Here is an 18,589-nt window from a genome sequence, read left to right as displayed (position 1 = left end):
CATATAGTGGACCTTGAACATCTATCATAATACTATAAGAAAAGAACTGACAGTGGTGGGGAACTATGGTGGGGATAGGGAGAGGAAGGGAGATGGGACTAACGGAAATCAATATCTGTCTGGGGACGGGGAGACACCCTTATTAACAAGGGTGCCTGAATGATGCACATTTGTATACCTAACCCTTAACTGTACCCATAATTTTATAATTAAAAAAATATGTTTAAAAGAAAAAATTAAAACCTTTTGACTTTCAAAAGACTCCATTAAAAAAATGAAATGGCAAGCCACATACCGGAAGAAAATATTTATGCTATATATATTTGACAAAGGACTAGAGTCCACAATATATAAAGAATTCCTGTAACGATAAGAAAATCGAAATATGATACATAAAAAAGTTTGAGTAGATACTTCACCAAAGAAAACAAACAGATGGTCAATAAGAATACTTAAGCAAAATTCATGAGAAATCTTTCCATGATAATGGAAATGGTCTATATAAAGTGTGAAAATTAAGTTTACAAGCTCATCCTGGGAAAGTGCTACCTACATACCTCATTGCAGAATATCACTATGGTCACCTTCAAAGTACTCCCCTTGGGAAGCTATGCACCAACACCAGTCAAAGCAATTTTGGAATTCTTTTTCTGGAATGACCATCAGATCTGTCATGGTATTACCCTTGATGCCCTGAATGTCATCAAAATGTCTTCCTTTCAATACTTCCTGTACCTTAGGGTAAAGAAAAAAGACACTGGGGACAGATCAGGCCAGCAGGGAGGGTGTTCCAATACAGTTATTTGTTTACTGGTTAAACACTTCCTCACAGATAGTGCTGCGTGAGCTGGTACACTGTCATGATGTAAGAGTTCCTTCTAAAACATTTTTGCACACTCCTTTCCCATGCCAAGATTTTCAGTTAAGATTTTCCTTACTGTTTCTCTATCAATGTTTATTTAACTTCTTATGCTCCTAATAGTCAGCCGATGATTTTGATGCACAATTTGACAAATTTTCTCAATGTTTTCATAAATTCTACTCATTACTGGCTGTCCTCACTTCTTTATCATTGACGCTTTCTCTCCTCTCAGAAAAACATTTAATCCATTTGTACACTGGCATTTGTACATACATTTTCTTCATGGCATTATCCCCATAAACTTAGAATAACATGTCCCTAATTTCACTTCCACTCTTGCCAAGTTTTACAAGAAATTTAATGTTTGTTCACTGCGCTAATTCAAGCTCTGACATTCTTGTGACGGCATACAAAAACATGCAACAATAATGAATGACACTCAGCAAGACACCACCATATGTCAACACAAACACAGCTGTGAGACACTGGTATACCAAGGTTAGGAAACCTTACCAAGTTGTTTGTACAGTGCTGCCAATTTAAGAAAACAGTGGCAAATTCACAAACTTAATTGTCAGGCCTCATATACTGCTAATGGTATTAAAAACACAAAAGTATAGAATTGTCAAAATTCATCTAACCAAATACTTTATATTTCATTTTATAGAGACTATAATTTAAATATTCCATAATGCCCAGTGTTAGCTAAGACATATTTTGTTATCTATAAATTGGTTTTTCTCAAGTGCAATCAGGCAGTTCATATCAAATTTGACTGAACATTTTCACCTCTAGTAATTTATCCCAAGGAAATTGTCAGCAAAATAAACAGAAGGTATTTACTGCACCATTGTTTTGTTTAAAATAGAGAAAAATTACAAGTCTAAGTGTATATTAATGGAAAATTAATTAAATTTTGGTATATCCTACAATGAAATACTACCCAGTTGAGAAGAAATAATAACATGGGTACTGAAATAAGATGAGTATTTATACTACATATTACTGAGACTGAAAGTCCTTCAGGATCTAGCTCATTGGCACATGAGTGTCATACTTTGACAAAATAGTTAACAGCGAACACTAACTACAAGACTAGTCACTGTAACCTTACATCCCAACTATCATCCCACAGTCCAAAGATCTGGGGCAGCAATAGCTCTACGACAGCAGTAAGAACAAAATCTAAAAGAACACGTTTTAGCCACAAAATAACCAGTGAATGAAAAAGATCTGTGCTGAAAGACTGATTCCTAAATCCCCCTGAAAATATGTATAAAATACTATCTTCAACATTTCTTTATTTTTTCCTGAAAACTCCTGAAGATATGCATATCTTCAACATTTATGTATTTCTTCTCAACTATAAGTTTCAAATTTTTAAAATATATTGATGATCCAAACAAGTTTAAGAAAAACTGGTATACGGGAGGGGGAACCCAAAAAACCTGAATTTATAAAAAATTACATATTTATTCATATTACAAACAAAAAAACTATAGTCAAGGTACTTTTCCTTGGTTGCAATACACCTATCAAGACGCTTTTTCCACTGCTTAAAACAGTTTTTGAACTCATCAATTTTGATGCATTTTAGTGCTTCTACTGTTTTTTATGTCCCTCTGAGGACTTTTTTCATCCAGGGAAACAAACAAAAGTTCCTCAGGTCAAGATCAGGTGACTAGGAAGGGTGGAGGATGGAGGTCGTGCCATTTTTGGTCAAAAACTGCTGAACATTCAGTGTGGTATGGACAGGTGCGCCTGTAAATCACCCATCATGAAATGGGCAAACACATTGAAAGAATTTCCCCAAAAAATTCACTGAAGCTGAACAAAGCCTCTCACAATGACACTAGCTGGTATACTGAGGCCCATGAGTTCCTACAATACTCACCTAGCAAGGGGGCTGCCCTCCAAAAAATAATTCTGGTTTTTGGTGCCCCCTCCATATATATATATGCTTATATGTAAGTGCAGGAAGAAAAATAATTAGAAGGAAACACATCAAAATGCCAAAAGTTGAACTGTGAGATTACAAGTCACATTCTCCTTTGTACTTTTATGTAGTTTTAATTTTTCAATAATATCCATATATGTTCCTATATCAAAACAAAACTACATCAAAAAACAATAGTAGTAAACTCAAAGGATACATAGGATAAACCAAGCTTTCTATTTGCCTTTTAGGTTTTAGTAAAAAGGAAGATAAAAGGAAGAACTCTAGGCCTTGGACTAGCAAAGGAGAAAAAGATATGATGTCATATGAAAAGCAACATTTTGAAGCAGTCAGTCAATTTAACATGATAAGAGATGGAAATAACTGAAGAGAATGAATAGCCAGTTAGTAAAGGATTTTTAAAATGTTGTTAAGGGAAAAAGAAAAACCCAGATATGAGGTATAAAATTTTTAAGGACATCAATCACAAGTATGGCTTTAATAAGTTAATAACTCCAAAACTTCACTTTGACCATTAGTTTCTGTTTCCTTTCCACCAACCTTCATACCAGCTGCTAGCAATATCTGGCTAAGTGCTGGACTATTAATACTTCCTGACTAACTAGGAATGCTGGATTATTACACTTCCAGATTAAGTAAGGATTTTGAACTCTGTTGTACTTCCCGACTGAATAGTAATCCAAGAGCCTCATTATACTTTCTTACTTGAAATTCTGGATTTATTTCACTTTACTAACTAAAAACTTAAGACTCTGTTATACTCATCTAAATATACTGTTTCATTACCCTAAGTAGGAGTGCTGAATCCAGATACAGACTAAACTACACTGAGCCTCATCATACACACTCACTAGAAGTACTAACCCTTTCATACTGACTGACTAAAACCAATACTTTTTTCTGATTAAAAACTCTAGACTGTGAATTCCTGCCTAATGCAGCCAAAATGGTGAAAGGCGTGTAGGTAGGTACCAAGGAAAAGAGCTGAGGGTCTGGGCAATTTATTTTTTAGGAACATTAATTGTTCTATTGTTTGTTCACTAACATGTACTATATAGCTTGTCATTGGAGGTTTATATTAAGAGAACACTACTTTGTAATCCAAACCAATATAATTTTAGATCATTCTTAATCATGTATTTTAATATTACATGCATTAATTTTAAAAGTTTGGATTATACACTATCAAACTAAAATAAAATATTATTGGCACACACAAAATTCTTAATTACACAAAGTCCTACAAAATCAGATCCCTACCTTTTTTCTTCTATAAGCACACTCCTTTGCTCACTATACTCTAGTCACATCAGATTTCTCTCTTTCTCTAACACATGTTTCCTCTCACCTCAAGGCCTCTGCATTTACTCTTCCCTCTATCTTCACAATGCTTTTTCTTCAGATTTTCACATAGCTGGCTCCTCATTCTCAGGTCTCAGTTAAAATAAGACTAGACTCCACAATATAAAACAATTCCCTCTGTATACCTTAATTCACTCTATCCCATTACCCTGCTTGGTTTTCTTCATGGTATTTATCATTTGCCAAAATTACACAGTATATTTATAAATTTACTTGCAGATATCTGGTTCCCACCTACCCAAGAATAAAAGTGTAGTAAGAATGTGTACTTGGTCTTATTCATTGCTACCTCTCCTGTGCCTATGAAAGTGCTAGCACATAGTAGGGACTCAATATAATATTTAAATTAATTAAATAAGTGAATAAGATAAATTTTGGAATTATTTATTAACTTTATAAAACATCACGGCAGGCCAGATGTGGTAGCTTATGCCTGAGAGGCTAAGGCAAGAGGACTGCTTGAGCTAGGAATTCAAGATCAGCTTGGGCAACAGAGTGAGACCTCATCTCTACAAAAAGTACAAAAAAAAATTAGTCACACATAGTGACATGTGCCTATAGCCCCAGCTACTCAGGAGGCTGAGGTGAAAGGACTACCTGAGCCCAGTCAAAGCTGCAGTGAACCATGATCATGTCATTGCATTCTAGCTTGAATGACAGAGTAAGATAAATAAAAATTTTAAAAATAAACAGCATCATGGCTGATGATATGAACAGAGATGTTACCTTTATCTGAAACCAAAACCTAAATTTGCTACTTGAACATAATACTAGTGATCACAACTGATTTTTTTTTTAATCTTGAGGGCTATGTGTCACATATGTAATAGGAGGGTGTCTATGATTTCTTATCTAATTGTACTTTTGTATCATTATTATAGATATATAATAGTTGTACATATTAATAAAGTACATATGACATTTTGATACAAGCAAACAATGTGTAATTATTGAAACTAGGTAACTAGGAAATCCATCTGCTCAAACATTTATCAATTTTTAGCCTTGGGAACATTGCAAATCTTCTCTTCTAGCTATTTTGAAATATGCAATAAATTACTGCTACCTATACTCATTCTACTGTGCCACTTACTGAACATTAGAACTTATTCCTTCTATGTAACTATTTTTGTACACATTCACCAATCTCCCTTCATCTCCCCCCACCACTAGACTTTCTAGCCTCTGGTAATCACCATGCTATTACTATTGCCATGAGATCAATTTTTAAGCTCTCATATATGAGTGAGAGCAGGCAATATTTCTCTATGCCTGACTTATTTCACTTAACACAATGTCCTCCAGTTCTACCCATGTTGCTATAAATGACAAGATTTTGTTTTTTATGGCTAGATAATACCCCATTGTGTATATATACATTTTCTTTATCCATTCTTTTTTTAATGAACACTTAGTATCATGGCTATTGTGAATAGTACTACATTAGACATGAGAGTGCAGATATTGCTTCAATATACTGATTTACCATGCTTTGGATATCTACTCAGCAGTGGGATTGTTGGATTATAATGGCAGATCTCTACTTTTAGATTTTTAAGGAACCTCCATACTGTTTGTATAGTAACTGTACTAAATTTGTATTTCTACCAACAATGTACCAACATTCCCCTTTCTCTGCATCCCTACCAGCATTTATTATTTTCTGTCTTTTTGATAATAGCCATTTTAACTAGGGTGAGATAATATCTCTCTGGTTTTGATTTGTATTTCCTTAATGATTAGTGATGTTGAGCATTTTTCATATACCTGTTGGCCATTTGTATTTTCTCTTTTGAGGAATGTCTATGCAGATCATGTTTGCCCATGTTTTAACAGGACTATTTGACATTTTGCTATTGAGTTGAGTTCCTTATATAATCTGGTTTGTAATCCCTTGCCAGATGAATAGTTTGCAAATATCTTCTCCCATTCTGTAGGTTGCCAATCACAACTGCTTTTTGAGACACTTTGAAACAAATATGGCTATGGTGAAAAATATGTCCATGGCAGATATTCAGAACCAATTATATCACTTCTTCCTGCTATACCTGGACATAATTCCATAAACCTTAATACGCTACTTGAGGCAGACACGATCAACTTCCTTTGCACACAGAAAAATATTACTGAACAGAACTGGCTTAAGTGTTAATACTGTTTGTCATCTCCAGCGGAATTCAAATCTAGGTTCAGAAGACCTGGGCTTAAAGTTCTAGTCCCACAGCAGCGTCAACATAATGATGGAACCAAGAAATTGAGTCAGAAAAAGTAGATACAAATAATCTGAAGGATAATGTAAAGGTGGCAGGATCAACAAATTATAGATCCTAGTATGCTTAAAGGATTTTCCAAGACAGCTTATTAAAGAGTACAAGATGGTGGCAGAAGAGAGAGTGGTTAAAAAATAAGACTACTAAGGCAAGAGCTGTAATTGGTAATGACAAAATTATGGTCAAGATTATCACAGAGAAAAAAAACAAAGGTTATCACAGAGGATGCCTGAGGCAAGGTAAATGTTTGACAGAGTAGGAGGAAGAAAAGGTTTGAAGTACCAAAGAAAAGCATTCCAAATTAAAGATTTTATAAGAGAAAAGGTATAGTTATATAAAATTTGGTGCCACTTTCAGTTAACTAAAGTCAAAGGGGCTGTTACTGTTTGCCATCCAGTATCTCCATTTGTATCAGTTATCAATTTATTGACTCTAAAAGGATCTCTTAATTATGTTCTGTGATTGAAGGGGAAAAAAGAAGTATCTTTAGATATCTCTGTCCTTTAAGGTGAGGAAGACATTAAACTTCCTCTACATAGAGCACTGAAAGGGAACTGCAGAAGAAAAAGACTCTCCTTCAGTTTCTGACTGCAACATGGGACCTGGCAGTGTAGGTAGGAAGAGATCCAATGACCTCAGTCATGGGCCCAGAACATGGTCCCTCTGCTACCTTGCAGTCCTGGCCTAGCAGTAATTTTTCCATGGCCTTCTCAACATGAAAGCATGCCCAAAGGTCTCCTCCTCACGCACTAGTACCCTAACTCTCTTGGTAAGACCCTGTGCACAGTCTGCCTGCGGTCAAAGGCTTCACACCATGCTGCTACTCCTTCTACAAACTGTCTACTCCCTACATGAAGCCTATCTGTGCCCAGAGGGTTCCCACCCTCACTGCAAGTTCAATTCACACCCACACTACTGCTTGCTGATTTGTTCCCCCATTTGCACAGCAAAGGGTACCAACTGCTTGCCTACTAACTACAAACCAGCCCTGGCCTGGCCAAACCGCTGAACATCTTTTCTATTCAGTAAGCTGAACTACATCTTCTTCAACAAGGTGTAAATTATTTCTAAGTCTGTCCTGCCTTGGATACTCTTCCCTCAGTGCTAGCGTATCAAATACAGTTTCCTAATATCTTATGCTTATTTAATTTATGACATAAACTTATATTAAACTTTATGGTAAGGTTAACTTGTTCAGCCCACTGTGTGTATCTCCTGATTCGACCCAGGATGGTAAGCCATCCAATCAGAATAAACAAGGGAAAATAAAACTTTTTAAAAAATGCTCTCATCATGACTTGATGAGAAAGTTGAACATGCAAAAGAAATGTGAATAAAAATATTAAAATTACCAAATCCTGGCATATGATCTCTCCAGCTCCTGACACTACCCCCACCCCCACAAAGACAGACCCAGTAAAACTGAGAGAAAGACAGAAAAGGGAAGGTAGAGGAGATTAAGGATACTTTTTTAAAATTAATTTTTAACTTCAAATATGTGGGGTACAATTCAGGGTTAGGCAAACAAATGTTCATTATGCAGGTACCCTTGTTGATGAGGTGTGTCTCCCCTCACCTGCAGTCTCCCACTACTGCCAATCCTTTTCTTATAGCATTACAATAGTTGTTCAAGGTCCGCTTATGAGTGAGAACATGTGATACTCGGTTGTTTCTGTGATAGATAACTCAGTATTATAGACTTTAAGTACATCCAAGTTGCTGCAAAGTTCATAATTTTGTTCTTCTTTATGGCTGTATAATATTCATTCATGAATATGTACCCATTTTTTTTATCCTGTCCTCTTTCAATAGGCAATACGGTTGGTTCCATGTTTTTGCTATTGTAAATAACGCTGTAATAAACATGCATGCGCAGGTACCTTTTCATAGGAGTGATTTGAGTTCCTCTGGGTATATTCCCAGTAGGAGGAATGCGGGGTCATATGAGAGATCAATTTTTAGATCTTTTAGGAATCACCACACTGTGTTCCACAGAATCTGTACTAGTTTACATTCCTACTAACGGTGTAGAAGTGTTCCCTTTTCCCTGCATCCTCTCCAGCATCTGCTGTTTTTTGAGTTATTGATGATGGCCATCCTGACTGGAGGTAGGTAGCATCTCAGTGTGGTTTTAATTTGCATTTCTTTGATGACTAGTGAAGTTGAGCATTTTTTCATTTTATCTGTTGGCTACTCATACATCTTCTTTTGAGAAGTGTCTATTCATATCTTTTGCCCACTTTGCAATAGGGCGGTTTGTTTTTTTTTTTTTCTTTTAGCATGTTTGAGTTCCTTGTGGATCCTAGATGTTAGGTGTTTGTAAGATATACAGTTGGCAAATATTTTTTCCCAGTTTGTGGGCTGTCTCCCTGCTCTCTTGATAATTTCTTTCATTTTGCAGAAGCTTGTCAGTTTGATGAGGTCCCACTTGCCTATCTTATCTCATGGCATGGGCACTTGGGTGTTGCCAGGTCCAATTTCCATAAAGGTATCACCTGCATTTTCTAAGGTTCTTATAGTTTGAGGTTTTATGTTTAAGTCTTTGATCCATTTAGAGTTGATTTTTGTGTATGGTGATAAGTAAGAGTCTTGTTTTAATCTTCTGCATGTGATCAGCCAGTTTTCCCTGCACCATTTACTGAATAGGTTCTCCTCTTCCTAGTGGTTGATGGTAGAGGCTTTATCAAGATGAATTGATTGAGAAATTGAGGTCTTTCTTCTAGAATCTGTATCCTGTTCCATTGGTCTATATGCCTGTTCTTGTACCAATACCAGGCTGTTTTGATTACTGTAGCTTTATAATAAAGTTTAAAATGTGGGAGCATGATGCCTCCCACTTTGGTTTTTATTTTGTTTTGTTTTCCTTGCTGAGAATTGTTTTGGCTATTCATGGTCATTTATGTTTCCATATGAATTCCTGTATTTTCGTTTCCAGCTCTGAGAAGAATGTTGTTAGTAATTTAATGTGTATTTTGTTAAATCTGTAGATTGCCTTGGGTAGGATGGACATTTTAACAATGTTGATTCTTCCAATCCATGAGCATGGAATATTTTTCCATTTGTTTGTGTCATCTCTGATTGCCTTGAGCAGTGTTCTGTAGTGATGATTGTAAAGGTCTTTGACTTCTCTGGTTAGGAAGATGCTAAGGTATTTCTTTTGTATGTGTGTGTGGCTATTGTGAATGAAATTTTGTTTTTTATTGGGATTTCTGTTTGTTTACTGTTGGTGTATAGGAATGTGACCGACTTTCGCACATCTATTTTATACTCTGAAACTTTGCCAAAGTCCTTTATCAGTGCAAGGAGCTTTCTGACAGAGTCACTTGGGTTTTTTGAGTTATAGAATCATGTTGTCTTCAAAGAAAGATAACTTCTTCTTTTTCAATTTGGATACCCCTGATTTCCTTCTCTTGCCTGACTGCTCTAGCTAGGATTTCTAACACTATGTGGAACAGGAGGGGTAAGAGTGGCATCCTTGTCTTGTTCCAGTTTTCAGGGAAAATGGTTCCAATTTCTGTCTGTTCACCACAGCCTCCACCTCCTGGGCTCAAGCAAACCTCCCACCTCAGCCTCCTGAGTAGCTAGAATTACAGGCATAAGCTACCATTTTTTTTTTTAAGTTTTTGCAGTGAAGAGGTCTTATTATGTTGCCTAGGCTAGTCTCGAAACCCTGGGCTCAAGCAATCCTACCACCTCAGCCTCTCAAAATGCTGGAATTACAGGCATGAGTCACTCTGTCAGCCATATCTATGGTATTCTTTGCAAATGCATAAAATCCATCTCTCATGAGTAAGCATCAGACATATACAACCTGAAGAACATACTACAAAATACCTGATCAGTAATCTCTCAAAGTGTCATGGTAACAGAATAAGGAATGGCTGAAGAATTATCAAAGACCGGAAAAGGCTATGAAGGCTATGAAGACACAAAACCAAATGCTCTGTGGATCTTAGATTTGATCTTGAACCAAAAAAAGTACATTAGTAGAAAATCTGATAATACAATAAGATCTGCAGTTTAGTTAACAGTATTGTACTAATAGCATAATAGTAATATTATAATAGTATTGTGCCCAAATTACCAAAAGCACTATACCATTGTTATACACCAGGGGTCCCCAATCCCCCAGGCCATGGACCAGCCATGGATCAATACCAATCCATGGCCTGTTAGGAACTGGGACCAACAGCAGGAGGTGAGCAGCAGGTGAGAAAGCGGCGCTTCATCTGTATTTACAGCCCCTCATGCTCACATTATCATCTCAGTTTTTTCTCCTGTCAGATCAGCGGCAGCATTAGATTCTCATAGAAACACTAACCCTATTATGGACTGTGCATGCAGGAAATCTAGGCTGCATACGCCTTATGAGAATCTAATGCCTGATTATCTGAGATGGCGCTGAGGCAGTGATGCTAGCACTGAGGAGTGGCTGTAAATGCAGATTAACATTAGTAGTGAGGTTTGACTGCACAGGGACCAAATAGATCAATTGCTTTCAGACTCATATCAAAATAATACTTCAATAATTTCATAATGATTGAATTATATATTACAATATAATAATAATTAAATAAAGCACATGATAAATGCAATGTGCTTGAATCATTCCGAAACCATCCCCCTAGCCCATGGAAAAATTGTCTTCCATGAAACCCCTCCCTGATACCAGAAAGGTTGGGGATCGCTGTTGTACACTGTTGTAATATGGTTAACATTAGGGAAAGTTTGATAAGGGGTATTAAGAATCTGCACTGTTTTGCAACTCTTCTCTAGTTTCTTAACATTTTTAGATATCCCCATGCTCTAAACACACTGTTATTAGTCAGTATACATTTTTAAAATATTTATTTTCTGTGTAGTAAGTCAATTACTAAGTAAAAAAATAAGATCCCAAAATTCAAGCCTAGAATTTGGGAGAGTGTTACTGGGCTTGCCATGTTCCTAAAATAAAGACCTCTGACTACAGAGATTACTGACCTCTAAAACTATACCTCAATTTTGGCATTAAGAAAAATATAATAAACCTCCTTGTTAAAAAAAAAAAAAGTCAAAATGTCAACATGTCAACATGTTGATAATATGTGGCATTATATAAGAGCTTCTTAAATGTCTTCAAAGGCACCTTCTATACAGCTGCTAGCCATAATTTTATTAAAGGTATTATACATTTCCCCAGCTATAGCTATGAATCAAAATGTAGTTATCAATAAAGTCCTTCCTTACACTCTAGCTGATAATCACTTAAATTCTTTCAATGATTATTACAAGTCCTCTTTAAATGTAGAATCGTGAGTGTGTGTGTGTGTGTGTGTGTGTGTGTGTGTGTGTGTAGGGTTGAGGGGGAGAGGCAACAAGGCAGAGCAAAGTCTAAAGATTCAAAGAGTAATACCACAATAAGGGTAAATAAAGTTTCAGAGACAGGTGAGGCATCCCTGCTGAGAAGAGGAGGCTATTAGGCAATAAAATTTTAAAAAGTAAGACTTCAGGTGAGCTTTAAAAGAGTGATAAATATTGGATGGTCAACAAGAAATAGAGAAAAACATCCATGGAAGACCTAGAATAACAAAAACTTTAGAAGTATGAATACATATGGCATGTTTGAGATTATAGGCTAATTTAGCTGGATTATGAAGTTTTATATACTCCAGAAGTTATGGAAACTCATTCATGATGAAGAGGCAGTGTTAAATGGTAAAGGGCTTTCAACATTACACTAAGGAGGAAAGTCCAAACTCAATACAGAGGCATTCAAAGAACAACTCCACTATTCAGTTTCCTGTAACTAAACCGAATATAGACAAAGATTAGTTATCTTAGACTACCTTGAAATCTGAAGAACTATAGGGCTACGTTTACCACTATTTACCACATAGATTTTAAACTTAGTTTTTCTTTTTTCTTTTTTTTTTTTTTGAGTCAGAATCTCACTCTGTCGACCAGGCTGGAATGCAGTGGCACACTCACGGTCACCCAGCGTTGACCTGCTGGGCTCAGGCAATCCTTCCACCTCAGCCTTCCAAATAGCCGGAACTACGGGCATGCACCACCATGTACGGCTAATTTTTCTTGATCTATTGTAGAGATGAGATCTCACCAAGTTGCCCAAGCTGTTGTCGAACCCATAGGCTCAGGCAATTCCCTCACCTCAGCCTCCCAAAGTGCTGGGATTACAGGTTTGAACCATCACACCCAGGCTTATTTTTTTAAAGGTATAGATATGTGTTTGAAAGAATTTGAGTACATACAAAAGAGAAAAAGAGTAATTTAGATGAGCACACCAGAAATATAAAAAACAAATAAAACATCAAATTCAATGAAATACAAACCAAATAAAATACAAAAATTGTTAGATTACTGAAAGATAAAAAAATTAGAACTTGGGCAAGAATAAGTAGGAAATATAAATTTTGTACATGAATATTTTAATTACTACTTTACTTAAAGGAAGACATAAAGAATAACTGAAATTTTTAAAAAATTATGTTACCATTAAATAGCAATTTTGAAAACTGGCAGTATAAACATAAATAATTATAAACAGGAATTTTAACTGCTATATTATTTTTTCTTTTCTAAGCACACACTGATTTATGTCAGCTGATCCTTGGAACCACCAAAAGGAACTGCCAAGTCATCACATTTACAGGTGTGCAAAACCACTGACTTTGCTGCAAAGATATTTTGTTTAAACCACTTCCAGTAATAGAAATACATTAAAGATCACAGCAAGACAACTTGTCAAAAAATAAACTCATTTTTAAAATCACATTAACTTAGGCTAGTAAGATTTTAAAAATATCAAGGATATAATGTGTCTGATTTATATGAACAATTTTGAAAAGAAAACAAATTAAATTTTTATTTACTTTTAAATGCCTAAGTCATAATAACTAGCACATACTACTTCTTTCAGAATTAGCATAAAATCTTTAGAATAGTTGTCAGGCTATGAGCTGAATCCCTATTTCTTTTAAATAGTTCATGTTATAAAACATAGTTTAGATTAGTCCTAGATATCAAAAACCAATATATATTAGCTACATGTTTCCAAATTACATTCAACAATGGGCACCATCATTTCTTGCTAAGTGATTAACATACCACATTTTCATTAGGTCCTGAAGCTTCTGAACTGTTGTTTATCAAAGATGTTTAGTTCAGAACTTGAGCATATTTAAAGGGAAAGTGAGACAACATGTAGAACAAAATCTCATGCAATAGTAAGAAGAAACTTGTAGTTGCGAAAAATGTGAACCTCAAATAGTGTCAATTTGATATGAACCAATGTGAGTTTAGTATACAGAGAATTTCATATCTGTAAAAACTTGGGTTTCCTTTGAAAGTTAGAAAACTATTTTTTCATACTCAATTATACTTTAACTAGCAGTAGTCTTTTATTGTCCTAAGTTTTCTCTTAAGAAGCAGAACTGATAAAAACTTTCAAATAGGCTGAGTTACATAGTGAGCTTTCCTTATGACAGAATGACACAACTAAATATAAACAGGGAAAAAAAAGATTTTTATGAAATGCTTAGAAAAAATTTGCAAACATTTGTGAAAAATATTTCTCAAAAAAGCTACAAAAGATAAAGATCATCTAAATTTTACTAGCAAGATACTAAAATCTGCCCTATCCTATTCCTTGGATGTCTGGGTTGTGTTCCCTTTTTCCTCAAACCTTATGTTTGCCAGATAAGGAAAAGTAATATCAGTAAGAGTCCGTCTTAACAGCAAAGACTTTCAAATATCCAAATGACAGAAAAGGAATAGACCTAAATATAAGCTTCCTAATAATAAAATAAGTCATGCGTTCATTAGGCAACTATTATGGGCCAAAGACAAAATTAATAAGAAACATGATTCCTTTCCTCTAGAATCTTAAAATCTGTTTGAAACAAAGCATAAACTAGAGTAAAGTAACACAATGTGACTATATCAAAAGTTCTTTTACTTAATAATGTGAAATGAGCTGTTAGTGGCAGGAAGGAAAAAATAGTTCAGAGAAGAATAGCACACTGAATAGGGAAAATTTGATAAATAATTTTAAACTGTGGTTTAAAGCTTTGTTATTCCTTATGAACTGTCAGGCCTGGGTTCAAAATCTGTTCTGTCCCTAACAGCTATGTAAGCTTGGACATTAATTGGACTTAATGTTGTTAGGTCTCAGTTTCTCATCTATAAAATAAAACTAACACTTACCTATCTACCTTTTGGGGCTGCCACGAGTATTAAATTAAATAATGTAGGTTAACCACTTGACAGGATGCCCAGCATGAAATAGGCTCTCAATAAAAGAAGAGATAGTAGAAAATGGAATGGTTATCAGGTTAAAAACCAAGAAACTAAAAAACTATAAATAAGGGGTTTATAGTCCCTTAATGGGAAAAGAACAAAGAAGGCTATAAGAGAAAAGGAGGAGAAATTGATATGAGGAGATATTCCTTCACAGTAACTTCCCTTTTGTTATAGTAAGCATCTGCGCAAATATAAGCCAGTGTCTGATGGCCATTGACGAAGGGCAGTGCTCAATGCTTGGCTGCTTTCTGATGAGCACAGAGACTCATTATGTCACTGGTAAGTCTATTCATTCATAAAACTGCAGGTGTTCATAATACTGTATAAAGTAGAAAAGCAATTCACATTTGAGGACCTCTACAGATACCTCCTGAGCAGGGTAGTGAAAGAAACTGTTCTACAGAATTTTAGGATAATCATTAAAAGATGTTTCTTTAAAAGTGAAAAATTGGTACAGTAGAAATGTCTGAAAGTACCTCAGTGAATCTTAAAACAAGGCAGATTATGTGCATGATAACTATCTTTAGTTGTGACTCTTCAGTGTATATGATTTTACCACATCTTATATTAGTAAAAAATTATCTTTGAGAACTAGAAATTAAGTGAAGATACAAAAATATATATGCTGATTTGTTCCACTTTTGTCTTAGGTTGGAACACGTAGTTAAAAATAAATGCAAGCGCTCTGAATAGAGTCTTTCTTCAACAAAACAGCAGTGTCAGCACAGGCAGCAAACTAGAGCAGAAATTGAGTACAAAGTTCAAAAATCATTTCCTAAGAGCACAGAGTACTTAAAATGTAGTATGGCTAAGTTAATGTTTACTTTCACTTTATTTCATTTAGCATTGGGTTATCAAGCATATGTCAAATGTCTTTCCCTGGACCTGCTAAGAGCTTACAGGAAATTTTAACTTATTGAAGGAGTCTCATATATACAGACCTAGCATAAAACAACTGGCAGAGCGTCTTCTGCCATTATCTATATTATACAGTTATTAACAGGATCTTTTAAAAATGGTATGTGTGCAAATGTTTCAACTGCATAAAGTTCTATTAAAATGTGTGCTTATACTATTCATAACTGACTACTATTCAGACTCTTAACAGAAATTAGGACATGATAGATCCTTCATAAATACTTCATGTTTCATGGGTGTTTGAATATAAACTAGCACAAACCCTTTAATTTTTTATATGAGGAAGTTCAGAGGTTCAGAAGTAACTTGAATAAGGCCATCAAAAAATTAATGATAAGTAGTTTGAAAAGCCAGGGCTCTTGATTCAATATAAATGCAAAGTATTTACCATTATCACTAGCTGCCTAACATTTTATTAGTCAAATTACACAAACCATATAGATTTTTAGTCTCCCGTGGTCCAAATTCCTCTATATTGAAAACAGAGAGAACTGGGGCCCAGATTACAATTTAAAACAATCATATAGAACACTTCCATGGAAAATGGCAGCCATTTGGTAAAAGATTCTAACTCACTGTCGCTAAGTTTTCCTTATGGAGTTACTTTTCTGGATATAAATGGAAAATACTCATCTTGAAAGAAGGAATCACAACTGTAATCACATTTACCTCCTCTTAGCTGCAAGTGCAGAACAATGTGAAAAATGACAATCTGAGGGAGATACAGGCTGGCGGAGAGCTACAGGGTACATGTCAAGTAAAATAGTAGGCTGAACCGGGCATCGTGGCTCATGTCTGTAATCCCAGCACTTTGGGAGGCCAAAGGAGGTGAACTGCTTGAGTCCAGGAGTTTGAGACCAGCCTAGGCAACAAAGCAATATCTCATCTCTACAAAAAATGTGCCATGCTTGGTGGCATACCTGTAGTCCCAGCTACTTGGAAGGCTGAGGCAGAATGATCGCCTGAGCCCAGAAGGTCAAGACTACAGTGAACAGTGATCATGCCACTGTACTCCAGCCTGGGCAACAGAGTGAAATCCCAACTCAAAGAAACAAAAAATTTTAAAAAACAGTAAGCTGAGACATTTCCCAAAAGCATTAAATTCATGCTATTTTGCTTTCAGAATTTTGGCATATATAATCTAACCTGCAGTTGCCCCACAATAAGTAAAGCCAACTGTGGGGTACTTAAAACACAGAATTAGAAGCACTCCTTTGTGGACAGCAACTTATAAATGAAAATATTGTGCAGGATCAGGGAAAGTAACTATGACTAGAATTTCTAGGACTGGGCTGCATTTAAATATAGAATAACAGTCATTTGTCTGTCTAAATCTACAAAACAGCTAAAATATTTGTAATCATTTTTTTTTTCAGGAAGTTACTCCCATCCTGAGTACCAACTAAGCATCCCTAATCCAAAACTCCAAAATCCTAAATGCCTCCAAATCTGAAACTTTTTGAGCACCAATATGACACTCAAAGAAAATGCTCATTGGGAAAAATGTATAGCTTGATGACTTTCTGCATACTTATATACTCAAATAACTAACAAGATCAAAATCTAGAATATTTTTAACAGCTCAGGAAGGTTTGTTGAGCTGCTTCCCAGTAAATGCCCACTCCCACCACCTCCCACGCCAAGGTAGTCACTATTCTTCCTTCTATCACTATACATATTAGTTTTCATGTTTTTTGGATTTCATACAAATGGAATCATACAGTCAGCACTCTTTTATGTCTTACCTCTTGCATCTAACATAATGTTTTTGAGATTTTTCCATGCTGCTGCAGAAATCAGCAGTTTATTCTTTTTCTCATTGCCATTTTAGTATTCCATTGTATGAATACACCATGATTTGTTTATTCATTTTCCTTTTGCTAGAGAATGACTCCAATTTTGGGCTACCATGAATAAAAATTTTATGAAAAATCCTTAAAAAAGAAAAAAAAAAAGAAAATGCTCATTGGAGCATTTTGGATTAGGGATGCTAATGCTCTACAATAGAATGTAAGTATTTCAAAATCTGAAAAAATCCAAAATCTGAAACATTTGTTCCCAAGCATTTTAGATAAGGGATAGTCAACTTGTATAATATACATGGATAAGAGACCATGTGTCTTATCAATTTTTCAGTACAATCCTTAAAGTTGTTATGATTTTTAAGCCCCCACAGTATCTAGCAAAAATATGGATTCAAGATAAGCATTCTACACTTACTGAATGAGCTTTTTTTCTTACTGGATTTTCTTAAGTTCACCACAACTCCAAATTATATAATACGTAACTCACATTCTTTTATATTTATCTTGCAGCATGTGCACAAAACACTGGAGGAGTGCTCCAAGTGATATATGTATAGGAAATATAAAATACAGATATGTCTTCGTTTAAAACTTAAATAGCCGGGCATAGTGACTATTTGGGAGGCAGAGGCAAGAGGATTGCCTGAGTCCAGGTGCTTGAGACCAGCCTGGGCAACTTGGTGAGACCGAATCTCTACAATAAATCAAAAAAAATTAGCCAGGTGTATGGCGCACTCCTGTAATTCCAGCTACTTGGAAGGCTGAGGTGGAAGGATCACCGGAGCCCAGCAGGTTGAGGCTGCAGTGGCTGTGAGTGTGCTACTGCACTCCAGACTGGGTGACAGAGTGAGACTCCAACTCAAAAAAAAAATAAAAATAAAACTTAAATAATGCAAACTGTTTCATAAGGTCCATAAGATGCAAATCAGTGACAGTCATAATTTAGAAAAACAGAATATACAGGAAAAATACAGAAGACATCACATAAAAAGTTCTATGATGCTACTGAAAAGTTTGAACTAGTAATGAGTGATTAAAATATTTAAGTATAATTTTATTTTTTATTTTTTTTTTTTTTTTGAGTTGGAGTCTCACTCGGTCGCCCAGACTGGAGTGC

General features: G+C 35.4%; 1 protein-coding gene across 1 annotated transcript in view; it reads right to left on the bottom strand.

The window, feature by feature from the left end:
• Positions 1 to 18,589, bottom strand: part of FAF1 (Fas associated factor 1) — a gene marked incomplete at its 5' end in the record, with an annotated part of 331,295 nt that overhangs the window by 309,169 nt on the left and 3,537 nt on the right. The window lies entirely within an intron of this gene.

This window comes from Carlito syrichta, unplaced genomic scaffold (genome assembly GCF_000164805.1).
Source record: "Carlito syrichta isolate Samal-C Ts95f unplaced genomic scaffold, Tarsius_syrichta-2.0.1 Scaffold86251, whole genome shotgun sequence".
NCBI lineage: Eukaryota > Metazoa > Chordata > Mammalia > Primates > Tarsiidae > Carlito > Carlito syrichta.
Note: the sequence above shows the minus strand (reverse complement) of the source record. Positions and strands in the feature narration are given on the sequence as shown.